General features: G+C 46.3%; 1 pseudogene; it reads left to right on the forward strand.

The window, feature by feature from the left end:
• The first annotated feature begins 3,530 nt into the window (after window positions 1-3,530).
• LOC146177365 (uncharacterized) lies at window positions 3,531-5,123 on the forward strand (annotated as a pseudogene).
• The last annotated feature ends 15,732 nt before the right edge of the window (window positions 5,124-20,855 follow it).

Consider the following 20,855-nt stretch of genomic DNA (forward strand, 5'->3'; position numbering starts at 1 on the left):
TCCTTCGACCAGTTCATGAAGTCTTTATCTTCCGTACTCGCTGGCGTCATGACACCTCCCTTGGGAACCTACATTTATGTATCAAAATCGATACCGGTGATCAACTAGGGAAAGGAGTATGACGCTGTACCTGTACAGAGAAACAAATGAGTCGATTTACACGGTGGGCAATGACAATATACAGCACAAGCAATTGACCATAAGCAGCTAGTTGCGATGAGCATGGCTGAAAAAGGAGGTATGGTCGCAAAAGAAAATGCATTTGAACTAGTACTACATGGCACGAATGCAATGGAAGCCCCTATCAGCAATTAAAGTGCAGTGAACTTTTGTTGACTGTACCTAACTGCCCATAACTGCTTCTGCTCAATGAAGGAAGAAAAGCTAAAAAAAAATTAAATTTCAGACAAAAATGAAAAGTAAAAGAAATCCATTCATGCTAGCACTGTCAGGATTACATACGTGGTCAGGGAAATATGTGATATTTTAATGGATAGTGTTCGCTATGCATTTCAGGCATGCGTTTGCTGAGGATGGATTGGAGCCATTTAGAGAAACCAGACAGCTATTATTTTGTATATGCGGACTTTCTCAAACTGCAACAACAGCGTGTGCTATCAAGAGCCAGCTAGTGCACAGTCGAATGAGAACTTTTACTATGTAAAAACAGCATGTTCAGAAATCCACATTTCGGCTGTTTTCTTCAAACATGGGCGAGTTTTGTCTTTAGGAGAGTAAATAAATACCACCATCTGCAAAAAGTGCAAATGTGACTGTTCTCGGCTCATGTTCTGACCTTCAAACTCCCCTTAACTTTAGAAGCTCGTTAACAAAGCCAAAGAAGGCAAGCCACCAGTCATATTGATGGCCTGACCGTTTTGTTAGGATCAGGATGGGGCTTTTGTGTGACCACACCGGCACCCCTTTGCGCTACAGAATAGATTATTGCTGTCCAATGTTGCACGTATGTTGTACTGTCATGATTCTAGCAAAATTACATGCCTGCGCTGATATCCGAACCAATAGTGCAACTTGCAGTCTTATGCCACCGAACAAGGCAACTGAGGAGTGCTCAGCCACTTGCAAATTTTCAATCTTGTGGGCCAGTTTAATCATTAGGAAGGATCACATGAAAGTTACTAAAAAGTATTATTTCGCTAAGCAGTCCGTGAAATGGCCGAAAAAATGAAACAGACGTTCTGGCTTGGTCAACCGACTGCTTCCAACCCTGCACATGTTGAAGCATGAAAGAGTGCAGTGTCAACTATGTATCACATCACTATAGCGGTACGCCTAAATTAGATATGTAACGTGCCTATAAATCAAACGAAATGTGATGAACATGCCTCCATAAAAGTGGCATCAAATAATTCCGTTGGCCTTCTTAGAATACTTGTCTTGGCCTCAATGCCGGCATTCGAAAAATGTGCTCCTGATGCGCCGTGCTGCCGATGAAGTCGTAATCACCTTTTAGGCCAGCCCCCAGCAGGAATTCGATGTCCCAGATCTGGTAGGATCTTCCTCGAAGATGGCTAGGCCTTTGTGCGATTCAGTATTTATGACGGCAGCAAGTAGTAGTGAGATTAATGACTAATCACATTAAATACAAAAATGAAGAAAAAGACACGGCATGATTCATAGACACGAGGTGAGGTAATCGGCGACTTGAAGATTCCTCTTGAATGGATTGCAATGCCTCGGTCGTCTGCGATTAAATAGACTTACATTGCGTGTTCCCGCCTTTTTCGTGCAGCCTGCCTGTATCTCGGTTGCTCGCTATCATTTCGATGTATCGGTATCCCCAATTGGTCCATACTACAGCCTCCCATAGTCCCAGCTTGAGTATCTCCCCAAAGCAGCTGTTACATCAGAATCGGGTTTACCACAAGCCATGTCTTTTCCCACGAACATGTGTAAAGGGACAGCGACAAAAACCTGGAAGTGAGTTTCTCTGCAAACCAAAAAAGGCAAGTATCAATTGTTAGGTTAATATACACTTCATAAAGGAAATACATGAAACAATGTGCTACTGTGCTGACACGCACTGCGGAAAGGCTGCAGAATCCGGTTGCCGTTGGATTTTTTTCCTTTTTCGCAGTTCTACGAGGGTATTGTTAGCGGGTTTCCATAGCGCAAGCAAGGGGCGTCTGCTACTTGACCTCTTTGCCACGTTGCATGGTTTTGCCACCAGGTGCCGCATAGATTGCTGGAATCGCGAATAGGGTGGCAACAAAACTTCAAGTTGCGCCGAAGGGCGATGATGAAGCAGACGAGATACCCCCGGCGGCACATCGGCAATCAAGTGTGCCAAAACGGAAGTTGTGACATGCGGCGCTAAGCCAAAAAGTAAAAGCGCAAATGCATCACTTGTGACGTATCAGTGGGCGAGGCTCGTGGAGGAGGGCCAGCCTTTGCGCGAGATAAAAGGTTGAAAGAAGAAAAGCCGTGAAGGCACAGATATTCAAAGTTTGATTGCAAATAACTCTACTTCCAAATGCCGCATTTCAAAACTCATGCGGGAAGGTTATTTTACACCGACATTCTTTCACATACTAGGCACACGGAAACTGTATCGCTAGCTCTTTAGAGCCCCTTTAAAGCAACAGCGTGGGTTGGGAGTGTAGGGCTTGAGTGAGTTTTGTATAGCCTATCTCGACGAATTCTGGGAGGGTGCTTGAGGCAAAGGTGAGTACAATGTTTGATTTGAATTTCCTTCTCGTCTTGCCTGATTTTAATCCTATAGACATTTTTCACATTCTGCTCTTTCATTCCATTTAACAGTCCTTCAGTGAGGTATTTCGGATCATTGTCTACCTCGACGAATTCTGGGAGGGTGCTTGAGGCAAAGGTAAGTACAATGCTTGATTTGAATTTCCTTCTCGTCTCGCCTGATTTTAATCCTATAGACATTTTTCACATTCTGCTCTTTCATTCCATTTAACAGTCCTTCAGTGAGGTATTTCGGATCATTGTCGGATATCACTCCATGAAAAATATTCAAGGAACAGTGTGGGCTGATTGTCACGGGAATCTCTGCAAGACGTGATGGTTGTCAGTTTTTCATCGCAGAGCTAATGCTTTCGCTCCATCTTTGGTTCAGCAGCTTTGAACCCTTCTGATCTTATTGCGAAAGCAATACTACGCTAGGTTTTTGAGCCGTCAGCGTGGTCCTGGCGGTAACCACGTTTGACCTTTAGACGACCCCGTAGTGACATCACACAGAGCGGAGGAAAAACTGGAGACTAGCTCGACTCGTCGGCGCGTTTCCAGGGTAACCATGGCGCACTGTATACCTGCTGCACGCCGCAGCCGCGAGGAGGCGCTCGCTGTGGTGACGTCACACCAAGCAGAGGAAAACTAGAGACCAGCTCGGCTCGTCGGCGCGATCCCAGGGTAACCACGCTGCGCCGCGAGGAGGTGCTCGCTGTGGTCACGTCACACTAAGCTGAGAAAACCGGAGACCAGCTCGGCTCGTCGCCGCAGTCCCAGGGTAACCACACTGCTGCTGCTCTCTCTCTCCTTCCCTTCCTCTCTGAGAAAAGATTACATGTGGACGTGTATATATATGGTGTTTCGACCAAGGCCTCGTTAGAAGCCATGTCGACCGACAAGTATAAGGAGAAGCCGAGACGATTTACTGAAGCTAGGAAACAGCGACGTGCCCGAGAAACGGATGAAGAACAGGAAGAACATTTAGCTAAACGATGTGCAAATGATGCCGCCAGACGAATGCGTTCAACATCTCAGGACACGGGAGCTTCTACGAGCGATGCTAGGTTGGAGACAACTTTAATAGCAGCTCTTAATGATGAATACTCTGTTTCGGTGCTTTTGGAGACCAGTCAAGAATGATATAATGCAACCAGGCGAAAACGAAGCGCTGAAGAAACCGTTGAACAAAGAGAGCAACGTCTTGCCAGGGAAAGATTGCGAGTCGCTAGTAGGAAAGTACAGCGCGAGTCAAGAAAACGACATGCAGAAGAAACACCTGGAGAGAAAGCAGAACGTTTGAAGAAAAGGTGGGAAAAATCTCTTGTCAAGGCTGGTCTAACACAACCGATGGGGGACATTGTGCTTCAGAGGTGCGAAGAACATACAAGAAGAGCCAACGAGTTCGAGTCGGCAGCACGTGAATTCCATAGACAGGTTACGAGCAATTCGTTTGAAAATGTGTGTTCCGTGTGTGAACGAGTTGTGTGTAGCACGTATAAAAGCAGTCTTAAAGAAGAAAAGATTCCCCTGTACAGTGTGTCTAATGGCTACAAAAATCCATCTATGCCAGATGGATTGCCACGTGTGAACCCAGTAGCCGAACGGCTACTGTCTCCACGCATACCATTTGTGCACATCCGCAGACTTATGAATAGGAAAAATGGTCAATATGGAATCAAAGGTCCAATTGTCAATGTACCTGTAAACACAGATGAAATGTTGAAGCAGCTACCGAGAAATGTAGATGACCAACAGCTTGTCTTTGTGAGCATTAAGAGACGTCTCTTTTCAAAAACCGTCTATCTAGCAGACGAGGCATCATGTGAACAACTGCTTCCATGGGTAGAGGTTCTGTAAGATTCCCCATTGTATAAGAATTATGAAAGCAAAATTGATGCGGTAAAGCTAAACCACATGATTGATATAGCCGAAAACAATGAGTTTGAGTTCGAGGAATGCGGAGACGAGGATTTATGCGATCCCATGAAAGAAGCACTTGCATTACCAATGGACCAACACACCATGATCTACAATGAAGATTTCACTTTACGGATTGCCCCAAACGAAGGAAGAAACCAGTTAGTGTTTTCTATGATACCCATTCTGAAGAACTGTTATTCCCGCAAATATACCTGGGGCATGCAAGGTACATCAAGCCACAAGCAAAACCTACGACCTTTACCATGGCTTCATCTGAGATTAGAAGCGATAGAAGAGGAGCTTTACCCATGCATGTCTTGTACATGGCAATGAAAATAATCAGCCATCATGTATGCGACATGTTAAATGTCATGTTTCGGAACAAGGGAGACATTGGAACATTGACCAGGGCAGATGTTGAGAATCCAGACAAAGTCGTCAATTTGATCGAAAGAGACATGGGGTTCATGAAAGGTGTACCCAACACCATGCAGTACTGGCATACCCGTAAAGCCGATCTGTTTGCCATGATTCGACAACTTGGTAAACTGACGGCATTTCTGACACTGTCGGCTTCTGAAGTCCATTGGCCTCGCCTTCTTGATTTACTCAAGTGCTTAAAAGCGACACCATCTGATATTGGCGTGGACGAAGAAGAGATGAATAGCTACTATGCTGCAATGCTGGTGAATGAGGACCCAGCAGTGCGTGCTATATACTTTGAACGCATGGTGCGTGTCACACTGTAGATATTGTGTAACAAACGCCTTAGCCCATTCAAACTTAACCATGTTGTGGAATACTTTAAGCATAGAGTTTCAGCATCGAGGAAGTGCCCATGCTCATATCCTTCTTTGGCTTAATGATGCACCAAATGAAAATGTGCAAAACAATGGAATGGCGGAAACGATTGCATTGGCTGAACAACTCCTTTCTCTTGATCATGTGACTTTGGAAAGACCAAGAAGTCAAAAACATCAGCATACCCACACGTGTTATAAGGGCAATCGGAAGATTTGCTGGTTTAACTACCCTCTTTGGCCAATGCCTTCAACCAAAGTCTTGACACCAATAGTTGCTCCCGATGATGAAGATCCTGAAGGCACGAAGACATTTCAGAAGTTGAAAGCTAAACGGGACGCTCTACACGAGGCCTTGAATACAACAGTGTAAGAAAGTTATGATTCGATGTGGGATGAACATGACGTCGAAGATTTCCAGGAGTACGAAAAGGTCATACGCACCGGTCTTACACGATCAACTCTCTTGCTGAAACGTGACATGGACAAGTCTAATATCAATGCTTTCAACCCTTGGATAGCCCATGTATTAAACTCTAACATAGACTTGCAGATAACCCGACGTCTATGCATGTGATGCCTCTGTGGTAGAATATGTTAACAAGGCAAATCTTGGTGTATCATCTTTGAGTCGTGCCATCAAGAAAGTCATTGCGGAAGACCCTCAAGCTACCCTATAGCTGAACAATATGAACAGGCTCTAAGGAGACTGGGAGTGCAAATGGTAAACGCCATTGAAATGTCAGCTCAAGAAGCGGCATGGATGCTGCTTAAATTTGAGATGAGTGAGACTAGCACAGATATTGTCTTCAATACTGTGTGGCCTGAAGAGAAACGAAGCAGAAAAACTGCTAAACAAATGGATGCAAAACAGCTGGATCTGACTAGTACAGACACATGGCATACCAGCTCGGTTGAAAAGTATGAAGAACGGCGACCTCACATGGAGGAGGTAACATTTGCTGAATTTGTGACTGAATACAATACACCCAAGACAACAAAGTGAAGGAAGATTGCAATTCTTCAATGCCGAGACTATGGCATAGACGAAGTTGTAAACTATAAGCGGAAACATGTCATGCTGTATTTACCGTTTAGAAGAGAGAATGATATTCTGGATAGTAATGCATTTGAGATCTTTGAAGACAACAAGGAGAAAATCATAGAAGCAAAGGTCAAATATAACAGTGGAGTCACGAAAGCTGGACTGTTGGAATACATTCGTGATATCAACAATGACTGAGACATACCGGCTGCAACTGATGATTGCCCAAATGCTGCAGAAGAAGAAAGATAGACTTGGATCGCTACATTAATAGAAGAGAACGACAACAGTGATGTACCAGAAAGCGCAATTACAAGCGTCATAATTACTGCAGCATGCCCAGCCATAAAGAAGAGAGAAGACTGCATGCCATTGGATGAATTCTATGAGATAATGAAGATGGCAAACCATGATGATAATCGAAGAAGGTATACATCGCGTCTCGAATGCGGACACCAAACCTCTACAAATTTTCTTCACAGCACCAGCCAGGTGTGGCAAAACTTTCACTCTTCGGGTAATCACAGATGTTTACAATCGATACTGCAAAAGAAAGAAGATTGGTTACGGAGATGGTGAAGTATCTGGAGTAACACTTATATAGCATGTGCTACCACTGGTAAGGCTGCTGTTGCACTCAATGGTGTAATGGTGGACTCAGCCTTTAAGATAATCATGACTTCAGCCCGAGATAAAAAGGGACTCTCAGCCTCTGATCTAAACACATTCCAAACCTTGTTTAGAGGAGTGAGATGTGTCATCATAGATGAAGTCAGTATGTTGTCATCCGATTTACTTCGACAAGTCGACAGACGGCTTCGGGAAATAAGGCCAGACAGGATAATGAAGCCTTTCAGTGGCTTTGATGTGATTCTATGTGGAGACATGAGACACCAGTTAGAGCATCCGAGGTATATAAGCGGCCAAAATCAGCCGGAGCAGTATACAATATGGGTGTGTTGACCTGGCATAACCTGGAATACTTCCCTTTAACACAAGTTGTCCGCCAAAGCAACGCAGTCTTCTCAACACTGTTGACCAAGGTTGGAGATGGAGAAGCCTTGGAAGACTGAAATTGAGCTACTGGAGCCGAGGTTTATAACGCCGGAGGATAACGCGGCGCAGTGTTCTGACGCAGTTCGCCTGTACTACAGCAATAATGAAGTGGATGCCTACAACGACAGAGTAGCCCAAGCTAGTCGTAACAAAAAAGAGCACTTAGAGAGAGACTTGGTGATTGGTCACAGGTCACAAGAAATTTGGCTATGAAGGCTTTGAAAAGCTTCAGTCGAGTTGAGATCGGCAATTTGCCTTCTCTAGTTGTCTTCTGTATAGACTAACCATACATGCTAATACGAAATTTGGACATTACAGATGGACTAGTCAATGGCATGGTGGGAAGACTGAATCGTATTGAATATGATGTTTGGGTGGATTATACCTGACCAACAAGGAAAGATGCCACAAGTTTGTGCACAAAGGACCGAACTCAGATAAGGCACTCCATGCGAGTTTGAACGTTTGGAGAGGCACAGATTGGACACTGCGTTTAATCTTTGTAAACAACTTTTGTCTAGCAGTGAGATTACAGTGGCGACACTACGTCAGGTCACTTATTGCTCATCAACAAGAAATAGCTATGGACACACTGCTAATGTCTGCTCATGTTTTAGTGTTTACCGAAACGGGGTGTTCACAGGCCAATGTTCCTCATATGCCTGGGTTTAACTTTGTCGGTGCAACCAGGCGAGACGGCCAAACCAGAAATGCTGGGGTAGCTATATATGTAAGATAACCTTTACAGGCTACTGTTGTAACACCTCCAGTACCAACACAACATGGAGAAGCGCTGTGTGTGCAACTTACTGCTTTGGACTTAGTCGTCACCAGCATTTACATTTCACCTCAAACAGGAGACGACGCTGCTCTTAACATTTCCAGCAGTCTGACGGACAGAAGAATGGTTGTCTGCACGGGCGACTTTCATAAAGACCCTGGAAGAGACTGCGAATTCATTGAGGCCCTTGACTACAAGTATTGCCTTCAACTGTGTCCCTTGCAACCCAAGTCTACAACTCAATGGGGAAGCAGCTTAGATTTGTTTATGTATAGACAGTCGGATGACTATGTGATAACAAATGTACAAATCAAGAGCCACTTCTTTACTGATCATCAAGGTGTTTTCATTGGATTAAATAAAGTTGAACCAAAGTAACACTGTGTTGTCTCCAGAGTGAATTAGTTGTATAGCATAATGATAATGCCATATATAACAATGGACGAAACTTCAATGAACATAAGCTTTACTAAGAGCACCACCAAGATACACCACAAGCCAATCAAGGCGTAGCCAAAGGTATTGCTTTCACAACCTACCGGGCTTAACCAAGCTAAACCTCTGCCATTTTTTTTCTTGGCATTTCTGCCTCTTCGCAGAAGTTTCTGTTGTGTCCGCTAGCCCACCTGCGTCTCAATCAGCTATGCCCGCAGCTCTTTCTCAGCCAACTGCACTTGAACCAACGTCAAGCTCCTCTTTGATGTAGTTGCCTGTTCTCACTTTTAGAGAGTTTCAAGGGGAAGCTTGGCAACAGGCATACACTTCTATGTGAAATGCTGAGGGCCAATAGGTCCATTAAGTGCTTCGGCATAGACGTAGAGATGAACAGTGTGTTATGTATGCGCACAACTGCAACTCTGCTTCTCATCCTGTAGCGCCATATCTACGTGGCCGCCTCAATCCTAACAAGGCTCCAGACAGCGCCACCTACGTAACCGCGACCCAAGTTCAAATCCTGAATAAACTTTAGTTCCTTTTCTGTTCACAACTGGGCTGGTCCGTGTCGTCAGTCTCTCCGACAATAACCAACATAACATGGTGTCAGAATAACCTAGAACCCCGTAATATGGCCAGTGTGTTTCTGCAACCACCTCCTCACTTCGAGCCCGGCGACAACCCACACCAGGCATGGGAAGACTGGAAAGACGCCTACAACATCTACGAATTCGCATGTGAGTACGCCAGCAAGCCTCCCGCTACTCGCAAGGCCCTACTCCTACATGTTCTCGGGCCCCGCGGCCGCCGCGTCGCCCAGACATTCCCCCCTCAACCTCCGAGTGCCGACGGCGCGCAGACGCCGGATCAAGTTACGTACCTCCTCGAGCAGTTCGACGCTCTGTACAAGTCATACAAAAACGTAATACAGGCGTCGGCTGTCTTCAACAGCATGCAACAAAAAGCAAACCAACCGTTCGACGACTTTGTAACTGACCTCCGAAGGCAAGCAGAAAAATGCGACTTTGGAGAAAAAGCAGAGAGGCTCATAGGGGACCGCATCGTTGTCGGAATTAGAGACGCAGCATTGAGGGAGCGACTTTTCCGTGAACGGGACCTCACGCTTGACAAAATAATTACAACGTGCAAAGCAGCAGAGATTTCTAAGAAGCACGTAAAAGACCTGCAAGAGCCCAAGCTTGAAGTGCAAGCCATAAACAATCAGAAAAGATGCAACTCGTCAAAACAACCAGCTTCGAGGACCCCGCATTCGATCCCGCAGCAGAAGCAGCAACGCAAATGCTCACGCTGTGGAACAATGCACAAGCCGCGCGCCTGCCCTGCTTACGGTCACAACTGTTACGCCTGCGGCAAATTCGGGCATTTTTCGAGCATGTGTAAACAACGCCAACGAGGCAGCAACTCAAGTCAGCGAATCGGGCTCCTGGAAGGTCCTCAGCAGCAGGATCAGCAACAAGAATTCTTCCTGGAGAGCCTCGATCTCCTCAACGTAAACAGTGCCTCAGAATGGTTGGAAACAGTCTGCGTGAATGGTCACAGCATCGGGTTCAAGTTGGACACCGGCTCCGACGTGAACATCATGCCCATGCATCAAATCAGAAACTGGCGTATGCAACCAGACATGAAGCCGACGCATGCACGAGTGACGACATACAGCGGGCAGGAACTTCCTATATATGCTGAATGCCAACTGAAATGCTCAGCGGGCGAAAACTCCTGCATCTTGAATTTCCTCGTCGTTAAACAGCCCCTAAAGCCAATCTTAGGCGCCGACGCAAGCAAGGCATTGCAGCTCATCAAAAGAGTACAGCCGCAGCGAACAACTGTAGCTGCATGCACAGCAACCGAGACCATAAGGAACGTGCTCGACGACTTTTCTGATGTATTTGAAGGCATTGGGAAATTGCCTGGGGTGTGCTCTATACAACTGAAAGAAGGAGTGATTCCTACGGTGTCAGCTCCACGCCGAGTACCCTGCGCAATAGAGCACAAAGTGAAGGCCGAACTGCAACGGATGGAAGAGAACGGCATCATAATGAAGGTGACAGAGCCTTCCGAGTGGATTCACCCAGTTGTCATTATTCACAAAAAAGATGGCAACGTAAGTCTGTGTTTGGACCCTCGCAACCTTAACGCAGCTGTGAAAAGACAGCCCTATCAGGTTCCAGTCCCTGAAGAGTTATTCGCAACGCTGAATGGTGCTAACATTTTCTCTGTTCTCGATGCTAAAAGTGCATTCTACCAGCTGGTCCTAGACGAGCCAAGCTCGCGCTTGTGCACTTTCACGACGCCCTGGGGACGCTATCGTTTCCTTCGGGTTCCATTTGGCCTTGCAACAGCTCCTGAACTTTTCCAACAAGCCATAGACAGGGTATTTGAGCAGCAACCAATTGTCAAGCCCTATTTTGACGACATCCTTGTGGCATCAAGAAACCTTGAAGAACATGCGGGCGACCTGAGACAGGTGCTGACCATCGCCAGAGCCAACAACCTGAAACTTAACAAGGAAAAGCTCCAGCTGGCTTTGACGTCCATTGCATACCTTGGACACCAACTATCATCCCATGGTATTGCTCCAGACCCAGCAAAGGTGACAGCCATCGAGTCTATGCCACTGCCAACAAACAAGCAAGAACTGCAGAGATTTCTTGGAATGGTTACCTACTTGACGAAATTCATTGCCAACTTTTCGGAACTCACAAGCCCTCTTCGTGAACTACTGAAGAAGGATATTCACTGAAACTGGATGCAACAACATACCGACATCATCAGGCTCGTGAAGTCAAGGTTGATTACGGCACCCGTTCTTCGCTATTTTGATCCATCAAAGCCCGTGACAATTTCTACGGACGCCAGCTCCTACGGAATGGGATCAGTCTTACTGCAAGAAGGCAGACCCGTGGCCTACGCTTCAGCAGCTCTCACAGCCACCCAGCAGCAGTATGCGCAAATCGAGAAAGAACTGCTAGCCGTCGTGTTTGCGTGTGAAAGATTTCATTACTACACGTTCGCACGAGAAGTGATCATACAGTCGGATCACAAACCTCTGATTGGCCTGCAGAATAAGGACCTGAACAAAATGTCACCCCGACTTCAAAGGCTACTACTGCGCCTCCAGCGGTACACCGTGACTCTGACTTACGTTCCGGGAAAACAACTAGCAGTTGCAGATGCCTTATCAAGAGCTCCCGATGGGTCAACAAGAATGGAAACAGCAGATCACGATCCCGGACTTGACGTTTCATGTTTGGTTCAAGCAACTCCTAGCAGACTTCGCGAGATCGCTGAGGAGACATCACGAGATTCGACTCTTCAAACAGTAGCCAAATACATCAAAGAAGGATGGCCTCAAAAACTCGCACAGGTAGACAACAAAGTCAAACCATTCTACCATGTGAGAAGCGAGCTCTACACAACGGAAGGCTTCGTGTGCTACGGCCAACGCTTGGGTATACCAGCCGCATGCCAGGCAAATGTACTTCGCACGCTCCACCAAGCACACCGCGGAATCGTTGCGTGCAAGGGTTTGGCAAACCAGAGTGTGTATTGGCCAACTCTAAACCAGGACATCGAGACTTTGGTCAAGAGCTGTTACATATGTCAATCACATCAAATTGGCAATCCACACCAGCCTCCATTGGACCGAGCCCTTCCTGATCGACCTTGGCAACAACTCGCCATGGACTTCTTCCATCTGCAGGGAAAGACATACCTGCTGATTGTAGATTATTTTTCCAAGTATGTAGAGGTTCGGCAGATGAGAACCACAGCAAGTTCGCTGATACAGGTACTGAAGGAAACATTTGCCAGGTTTGGCATTCCTGTGACAATCGTATCTGATCAGGGACCACCCTTCGACAGCGACGAGCTTAGAAAGTTCTTCCGTGAGTGGGACGTGACACACCAGCCGTCTTCTCCCTTGTACCCCCGTAGCAATGGTCAAGCGGAAAGAACAATACAGACCATCAAGGCTATGATGACTAAAGCAGCCGAGGAAGGCAATGACCTAGCAGTAGTGCTCCTCAACTACCGCTCCACACCAACACCAGGAGCAAAATTACCGGCTGAGCTTCTGATGGGTAGAAAGCTTCGCACATTCCTACCAACACTACCAAGTGCCTTGAACCCAAGCTTTCCAACTGAGGCTCACCAGAATCTTCTGCAAGAAAGGCAGAAACAACAACACAAGCATGCTGACCTGCACACAAGAAACCTTCCTCCGCTTGTTCCTGGCCAACCCGTATGGCTCCGAAATAGCCGCAACTGGACAAAAGCCACCGTGGTAAATGTGGGCCCAGAGCCTAGAAGGTACGCCGTGAAAACAGACACCGGAGGCATTTTTGTAAGAAATCGAATCCACCTGCGACCTCGAACGGCGGAACGTCCTACTGCCCAAACTTCGCCGGAAGACTACGAGGTAATCGACTCAAGCACTCCTCAACAGAACCCAGAATATCCGGTCCTTCTTACCCAACCACTTCAAGTACCTTCTCGCCCACCTCATACTACTCGATCAGGAAGAAGGATCAAGCCTCCTGTACGTTATCCGAGCCCAATCAGTGGCTTCAGATAACAAGGATATTCCGTGTGCAACCTTCTCAATTTTTTTAAAGAAGGGCGTGTTATGTATGCGCACAACTGCAACTCTGCTTCTCATCCTGTAGCGCCATCTCTACGTGGCTGCCTCAATCCTAACAAGGCTCCAGACAGCGCCACCTACGTAACCGCGACCCAAGTTCAAATCCTGAATAAACTTTAGTTCCTTTTCTGTTCACAACTGGGCTGGTCCGTGTCGTCAGTCTCTCCGACATTAACCAACATAACACAGTGGAATCCTACCTAAATCACCTTCTGCCTGCGTGCCTACAAGCACTGAGCCTGCAGCACTTTACTCACATCACCTCTTACCTGTGTGACTATAGCGAGCAACAAGCGTGCAATATGCCTCATGACTGGGTTCTTATCTGCAACTCCTATCAAGTTGGTGCCAGACATTCTTGGTAATGAGGGCAGTGATGCTGCGGGTTGCGCAGCCTTTTTTGTGGCTGATGACAGATGGGTATGTTTAAAGACATGCCATAATATTTACAATAATGACTTTATTAGTTTGTCATTCAATGCGAATACAGGCAAGAAACAAAAACTTGAGAATGGCCTTGCTTCCGGTGCCACTGGCACTTATATAGAGTAAGGCAGAGTAAATGCACAAATAAAAAAGTCACTATGCAACTACTATCTAGGCAGCCTTATTCTGTTGGTGACAACCATTGCGTTCCAGGTTACCTAGTCATATTTGAGAGATAAACAGGTACTTTGTACAAATTGGGAAATTGCATTCCTTTTTGCACAATGTTTTGTTTTACAGCTTCAGCCAAAGTAACCTCAGCTATTGCATCTATGAATGAATTTAAAGTCAGGCTGATAGAACGTGGTCAGAGAGGAGAATGAATGGAAAGCATACCGTATATACTCACGTATGGGCGGCACCCCTAACTTGGCGGCCGGTTTTTCGAAAAAAAGGCGAAAAAAGCTGTTTCATGCCCTCATAATTTTGACCACGCAAATATCATTCCAACCATGAATGCGTTATCCCGCACGCCATGCTCAGCCTGGACCCCAGACACGCGGTTCGTCAGCGACGCTAACTTGTCTTGCATGCTCGGCGTGCATGACCGGGAAGGAGTACAAAACATTGTGCTGTGCAAAAGTCAGCTAGAATGATGTGAAGGCATGTTGGCTACACCTGCCTTCATGGTATGAAGTGGTAGCAGGGAAGCCCCCTGAGAAGCAGCCTGCGTCAAGTATGAGGCATGACTTCACTGCATGACTCACTGAACGGTATGCACTTGAAGCACGCATTTTCAGAGCAGTGGAAGCTATGAGAATGGAAGGTTGGAAGTGTGAAAGACGCCCAGTACTGCCACTGATCATTTGAAATGCTGTGTGCAGCTGCGATCTGATATGTGGCCGATAAGGCAGCGGAGCGGGGTATTTTTCTACTCTGGACGCTAGCAAAAGCTATCTCCAAGATGAGACCAGGCAATGAGTGGAAAACGGCATTCACCTGTCACAGGGGTCTTTATGAATTCGTTAGGATGCCCTTTGGTCTGTCCAGAAGTCCGAGCACCTTTCAGCGGCTGATCAACCGTGTACTGGGAGATGCCAAATGGCATCACGCCCTCGCCTACCTGGACGCCGTCGTCGTCTACTCGCACACATTGGAGGAACACCTCGATTACCTTCGAGATGTTCTGGGAAAATTTAGAACAGCAGGTCTCACGCTGAACCCCGCTGAGGCACAGCTGTGCAGAGCTGAAGTCAGTTCGCTCGGCTACCGCGTTTAGCGAGGACAACTGGCCCTGGACCCTGACAAACTTTGCACTATCATGGAATTCCCGTTGCAGAACGATGTAAAGGCCGTGTGCCATTTTCTTGGCACGATGGGCTACTATCGCCAATTCATTCCCAACTGCATCCGCCTGCAAACCCCTCTAACAAAATTGTTAAGGCAGCCACGTGAGAATGGGGCGAGGAACAGCAGTCGAGTTTTCATCTGCTCTCCCAAGCCATCGCGGACACTGCGTCACTGAAACTCCCCGACGTAAATAGGCCCTTTTTGATCCAGACAGATGCCTGTGATTTCAGGAGGACATGAAACTGCGCCTCGCGGTGTTCGCCAGCTACGCACTGTCGCCATCGGAGCGCAACTACTCAGTGATGGAGAAGGAATGCCTCACTATAGTTTTCGCACTCCGAAAGTTCGAGATGTATGTGGAAGAAACAAGGTTCATGGTCGAAACCGATCACATGGCCTTGACATGGCTCACCCGCTTACACGAGCAGAGCGGGAGGCTAGCGTGCTGGGCAGTCTTGTGATGCGCATGAATGGATTAACGAGGTTCCCACTGTCCATCTTACCTTGTCCCTATCTACTGATCATCATCGGTGTCTCCCGGCCCTGCGGCTGCTGGCGGCCGAGCTGCGACGTGTTTTCCATTTTTCAAACTTCAAACGAGTGAGTTGAGCAATTTCCTTTCGCACTCCTTTTTCGTAAAGGCCCGTTTACACTAGGCCGATAATCGCCCGATTTCCGTCGGCCGATGGTCGTCAGCGACGATATTCGTGCCGTCGGCGAGTTTGTCACACTGCTCAGACGCCGACCGACCGCCGATCGTCGGCCGACAAGCTAATCGGTGTCGGGTTGGCGTCTCGGCAGCCATCGGCCGATCCGCGTGTCACATACGGCGACAACAGCGCCGACGGAACCCTCTCCAGCGCGCACGGGAAAACAAGCCATGCGGCAAGCGGCCGGCAAAGCATCAAGCTGTCATCGCAGTCACTTTTTCGGCAGGTACATCTGGGTGCAGCCGTGGCTACTACAGCACAAGCAACAGGGCGCATAAGAAAATTTGATGCGCGAGCTGGCACTTGAAGACAGCGAATCACACAGACGATGGATTCGTATGGACACCAGCGCATTTGAGACCATCCTCGCGAAGATCCGGCCCCGCATACAAAAAGAAAATACCTCCTTTCGAGAGGCGATTCAGGCAGGGGAGCGGTTGGCTATCACCCTACGGTATCTTGCAACTGGTGAGTGAGCTCGTATGTACTACTTGCGCTCCAAGTTGGGGGCATTGAACAGCTTTTTATGCAACTTATTTTGACAATTCAACCAAATTCAGTGAATACCTCAGAACCGCCGATCCTACTGTTTCTGTGTATGCCTATTTTCATTTATACATTCTGCAATCACGTGCAGAGGTTTTAGCACAGCGGGAATACATAAAAAAGAATGCAGTTTAAGGCAGAGGGATAAATGAAAACAACACCATGTTCATACCTGCCAACCTGAAGATTTCAAAATTCGTAAAACCTCCGTGACGAGGGGGGGGGGCTGTTTTTTTTTTACTTCCCGAGAATTTATCTTTAGCGACACCCTTGCTCCTTGCTCACTCACCCACAAGCAAAATCCGTGTCCCGTAGAGTAATGAGCGAAAACTCCATTGTGTCTGTCACGATTTATTTTTGCAATGCTTTTGCAGTCGCTGACTTCGCCTGCTTCAAAAACTTCTCTGTGTAGGCTTGCTCAAAGCAGGTGCCACTCTGGTGTCCTTTCACCATCAGCAGACTTTCTAGAGTTTTCTCGGAAACTGATGAGCGAAACTCCGTTCTAGTTTTGTTGACAGAGCTGAATATTCTCTCACATTCAGCGTTACTGTGGGGAATGGAGAGCATGCCCAGCATAACCATTGAGATTCTGCGGAATCTGGGCGATCCGTCGACATCTCGAATGCTTCCCAATTGCGACCACTGTATGTCGCATCTTCGCTCATTCAGTATGTCTGCTGGAATCTGGTAAGCTTGTATGTTGGCAAACTCCACTTCGAGTGCATCAACTGTTTCTTCTCTTGTTTCACCACTCTGCTGGGGCAGAATAGCAGGAAATGCCATAATGAAATGGAGTACACTGCTGAATGAAGCAGTTTCTAGAGCCTGCACTTGGGCAACTTCAGCCATCTTCAGGCTGATGTCTTCCAGTGGGAACTTGTGGCGAATATAATCGCATGCTGCAGTGAAGTAGAGACGTACAGCCGAGAAGAACTGCTCTTTCTCATTTGAGGTCAGCGTCTCAACTACAGAGGAGGTTGTCATGCCAATGACGATGTCTTTATCATCTTTTTGATTCCCGACCGCTCCGTAGGCAACTTCAGGCAATGAATGGCATCCCTTGAGAACACCTGGCCGCACAAATCGAGTCAACAGATCCTCGAGAAGGCGGTTCAAGAGGCCCCTGAGCACATGAATCTGAGGAGCCTGCGACTGAAGTAGGCAGTTTGTCTTCTCAAAAAGAGGGATAACATTTTGGAGAAAAAGACAGCATGCCCTGCTTAGCTCCGATGACAAAAAAAAAAAAAACAGGCGCTCTTCACGGGTCACGTGGCTAGCTTCTGCAGATGCCTCTCATTGAAGTTTCAGTTTCTTTACTTGTGGTGCAGAATGAACTCCTTTTCTTTTTAGTGAAGGTCCATCGCAGTCGGTGCTTTTTTTTTCAACACCTGCAGCAGCCTTGGGAAGGTGTGCAGCAGTCTTTGAGGCCGGCGCAAGATTCTTGGCAATTTGTAGAGAAGTCTTGGGAATCTGGTAAGACTCCAAAAACAAGCTCTGCTTATTACACTGTTTTGTTTCATTCAAGAAAAAGCTAAGTAGTGGTTTCCACTGGTCCAGCAGCCTCTTCAAACACTTCCCCAAAGACAGCCAACGTGTCGGCGAATGCTTCAGCATCTTCCTGACGTCGACGTCATGCAATCTTTGAAAGTCTTTTAGTCGATCTTTCCGCTTTGAGCTTTTCTCTAAGTAAAAAAAAATGTCAACCAAGGCCTCATCAACCTTTACAGGAAGACATGCAGCTCCTTTTTGGGCGGCCAAGTTGATGAGGTGGCATGGGCAACCAACCCCGATCAAAGCTGGTTGGGCCTCCCTCAATACAGTCGAAACGCTGTTTTTTTTGCCAATCATGACATGGGCATTGTCCGAAGACAATGCCAACAGGTTTTCAAGAGGCAAACTTCGGGACTTCATTTCGTCGAGAATCAGATTTCCAATTTTCTGACCCGTCGCTTCCCCTTGGATTGTACCGAGGCAAAGGAGGCGGCTTTCAACTCTACTGGTCTCTTTAACGAAGTATGTCGCAACAATAGGGTAAAGCTGCGTATCCCTATTGTTACTTCCGTCCACAGCAATCGAAAATACCTGTTTTTTTAGGGCATCCAGCAAAGGAGTCTCTGCGTTCGCGGCCATTTCACGAACAATTGCCGTTGTCTTCGTCCGTCCACAGGCGTAGCGTTTGGCTTCCTCGCACTTGGGGAACATTTTCTGGAAAAGTGGTCCAGCGTGATCACTGACACTGAGCTGTATGTTGTGTTCAACTAAAAACGCCGTGAAATGGCATTCTGCACGAATCACACCGAGGTCGCTGTCACTGCGAACAAAACTTGTCAGGCTTGGCTGGCTGTCCGCGGCTCGCACGTATCCTTGGTGCTTTTTCGAAGCGATGTGGATCTTTATGTCGGACTTGCCACCATGTGAAATGTTAAAATCACAGGCACACGTGGTGCAAAATCCGAACTTCTCTCCTTTCTTAGACGGCACGAAGCACAGAAATTCTGCCGTGTACGACTTCAAAAATACTTGGAAGTACTGTCGCGGCTTTGAGCCCGCCATTGCACTGCGAAACCGCTGCTACTAAAACTTCAGAGTCACACTGAGTCGGACGCGGCCGCAGATCACGCAAAAACAGAGGCCTACACCAAAGTTGTCCAAACACGTGAACAAAGGAACAGCCACTAGGTTTTGGATATGGATTCGTGTTCCCCCGAGTAGACGATAGAAGTCACTACGTTTGCAGCTGCTGATGATGATATCACAAATATGTGTTGCCCTCTTGTGGCCGCCAAAGGTACAATAATAGATGGCCTCCGAGATTACCCTACCGCGCGTGTGCTGTTATCTCGGAGGCCATGATAATAAATGTCCGCATTTTTTTTTCCGAAAATAAAACATTTTCCGTAAAATTTTCCACAAGATTCGTAAAACCGTAAGACTGGTCAAAATTCGTACATTTTACGGAAAATTCGTAAGAGTTGGCAGGTATGCCATGTTTCAACAATAGAAACACGGTAACAAAGAGCACCAAGCACGATAAAACGTCTGATTACAAAACATATAGACAATCTAGAGGTGGCATTCAAATAATTTCAAGGACGGCTGGAGAACTGGATTGCTGGTGAATAAGCTTCATTCAGCAACAGTTTTGAGCAGAAGTGCGTATTTAAAGGTGTTATTTGTGCAAAAAAGTGGTTATTGTCAGATTATGGGGATGACTTGTGGCACGCCCATGTGAAAAGAAAGTAATCTTTGCAAAATCCATGTTTTATTGTCAGTAATTATTTGGTACAAAAGTTAGTACACGATGCACAATTTGTCTTAAGTAATGAAACTAAAGCTGCTCATGTTTTAGTAATGCGCTGCCCCATGCTTTCCATAAGGTGTTAAAGCAAACAGCTGTCCTTCCACACTTTCAAATTTGTTTGTTGGTTTTTGTTTTTGTGTATGGGTGCCAAATTATGGCAGCATAATCTATTACGGGAAATAAGATGAAGGAAAGAAGCCAACAGTCGGCGAGGTCAAGGAAAACAAAGTGGTTTTTTTTACTTTAGTATGGACCTCGGTTAGTAATATAATCCGTGAGGGGGAAAGATAATTAAACACAATGTAGAAGGAAAAATAATGAGCCTAAGGTGGGAGCTGAACCCACTACCTCGTTTCATTTATGTATTATAACGAGCCCCTCGTTTCTTCTTCATTTATCCGGAAATAGGATTGACTTTTATGCAATAGACAAGCACTAAGAGTTTAAAGTATAAGGGCCCTTCGAAGAAAAACCAATTTCACGTTAAGCATTAGCTACCACATAATAGTTTTTTTATTATTTGCTTTTGCCTCAGGGCATAAAGGAATATATAAAAATGAAAAGGCTATAAATTGAAGGAAAAAAGTTGGCAGTTCTAATAAAGCACAAGAGGGAACGATGATGAGGCCTCTGCGTCCATGCAGTGGAAGACAGGTTATTTAGCGCAAGACCCCCACTGTCAGGTGCCAAATTCTCTTCAGGTTCAGTGCCAGGCAAACCCACAAGTTATATCTACCTCACTATTCTGTTAGTTACAGACAGGACACCCGGATGTGGATATAAATATCAATATTGAGGCCATGCTCGAGTTACGGCAGGTTTATTTAAGTTAAGACTGTTCGTAATCCAAAGTTCTATATACTTAATTTGGTACACCTTCTTTAATGTTTTAGTTTGGTACTGGTATTTTAAAGGTACTTTCTTTCGAGTTAGTTCCATTAAAAATTTAAGGCATTTGACAAGAGTCACTTATTACTGAATTCATTATTTAAAACTATTTGGTCAGTAGCATTTTTAACCTCAAAATAAAGAGCACAGTCATCAGCATGCATATTAACCTTAGCAGGAATGTGTTGTAGAATAACGTTAATATAGAAAAGAAATAAAAGGCGT

This window comes from Amblyomma maculatum, chromosome 10 (genome assembly GCF_055883805.1).
Source record: "Amblyomma maculatum isolate TAMU_Amacu chromosome 10, ASM5588380v1, whole genome shotgun sequence".
In the NCBI taxonomy this organism is placed as follows: Eukaryota; Metazoa; Arthropoda; class Arachnida; order Ixodida; family Ixodidae; genus Amblyomma; species Amblyomma maculatum.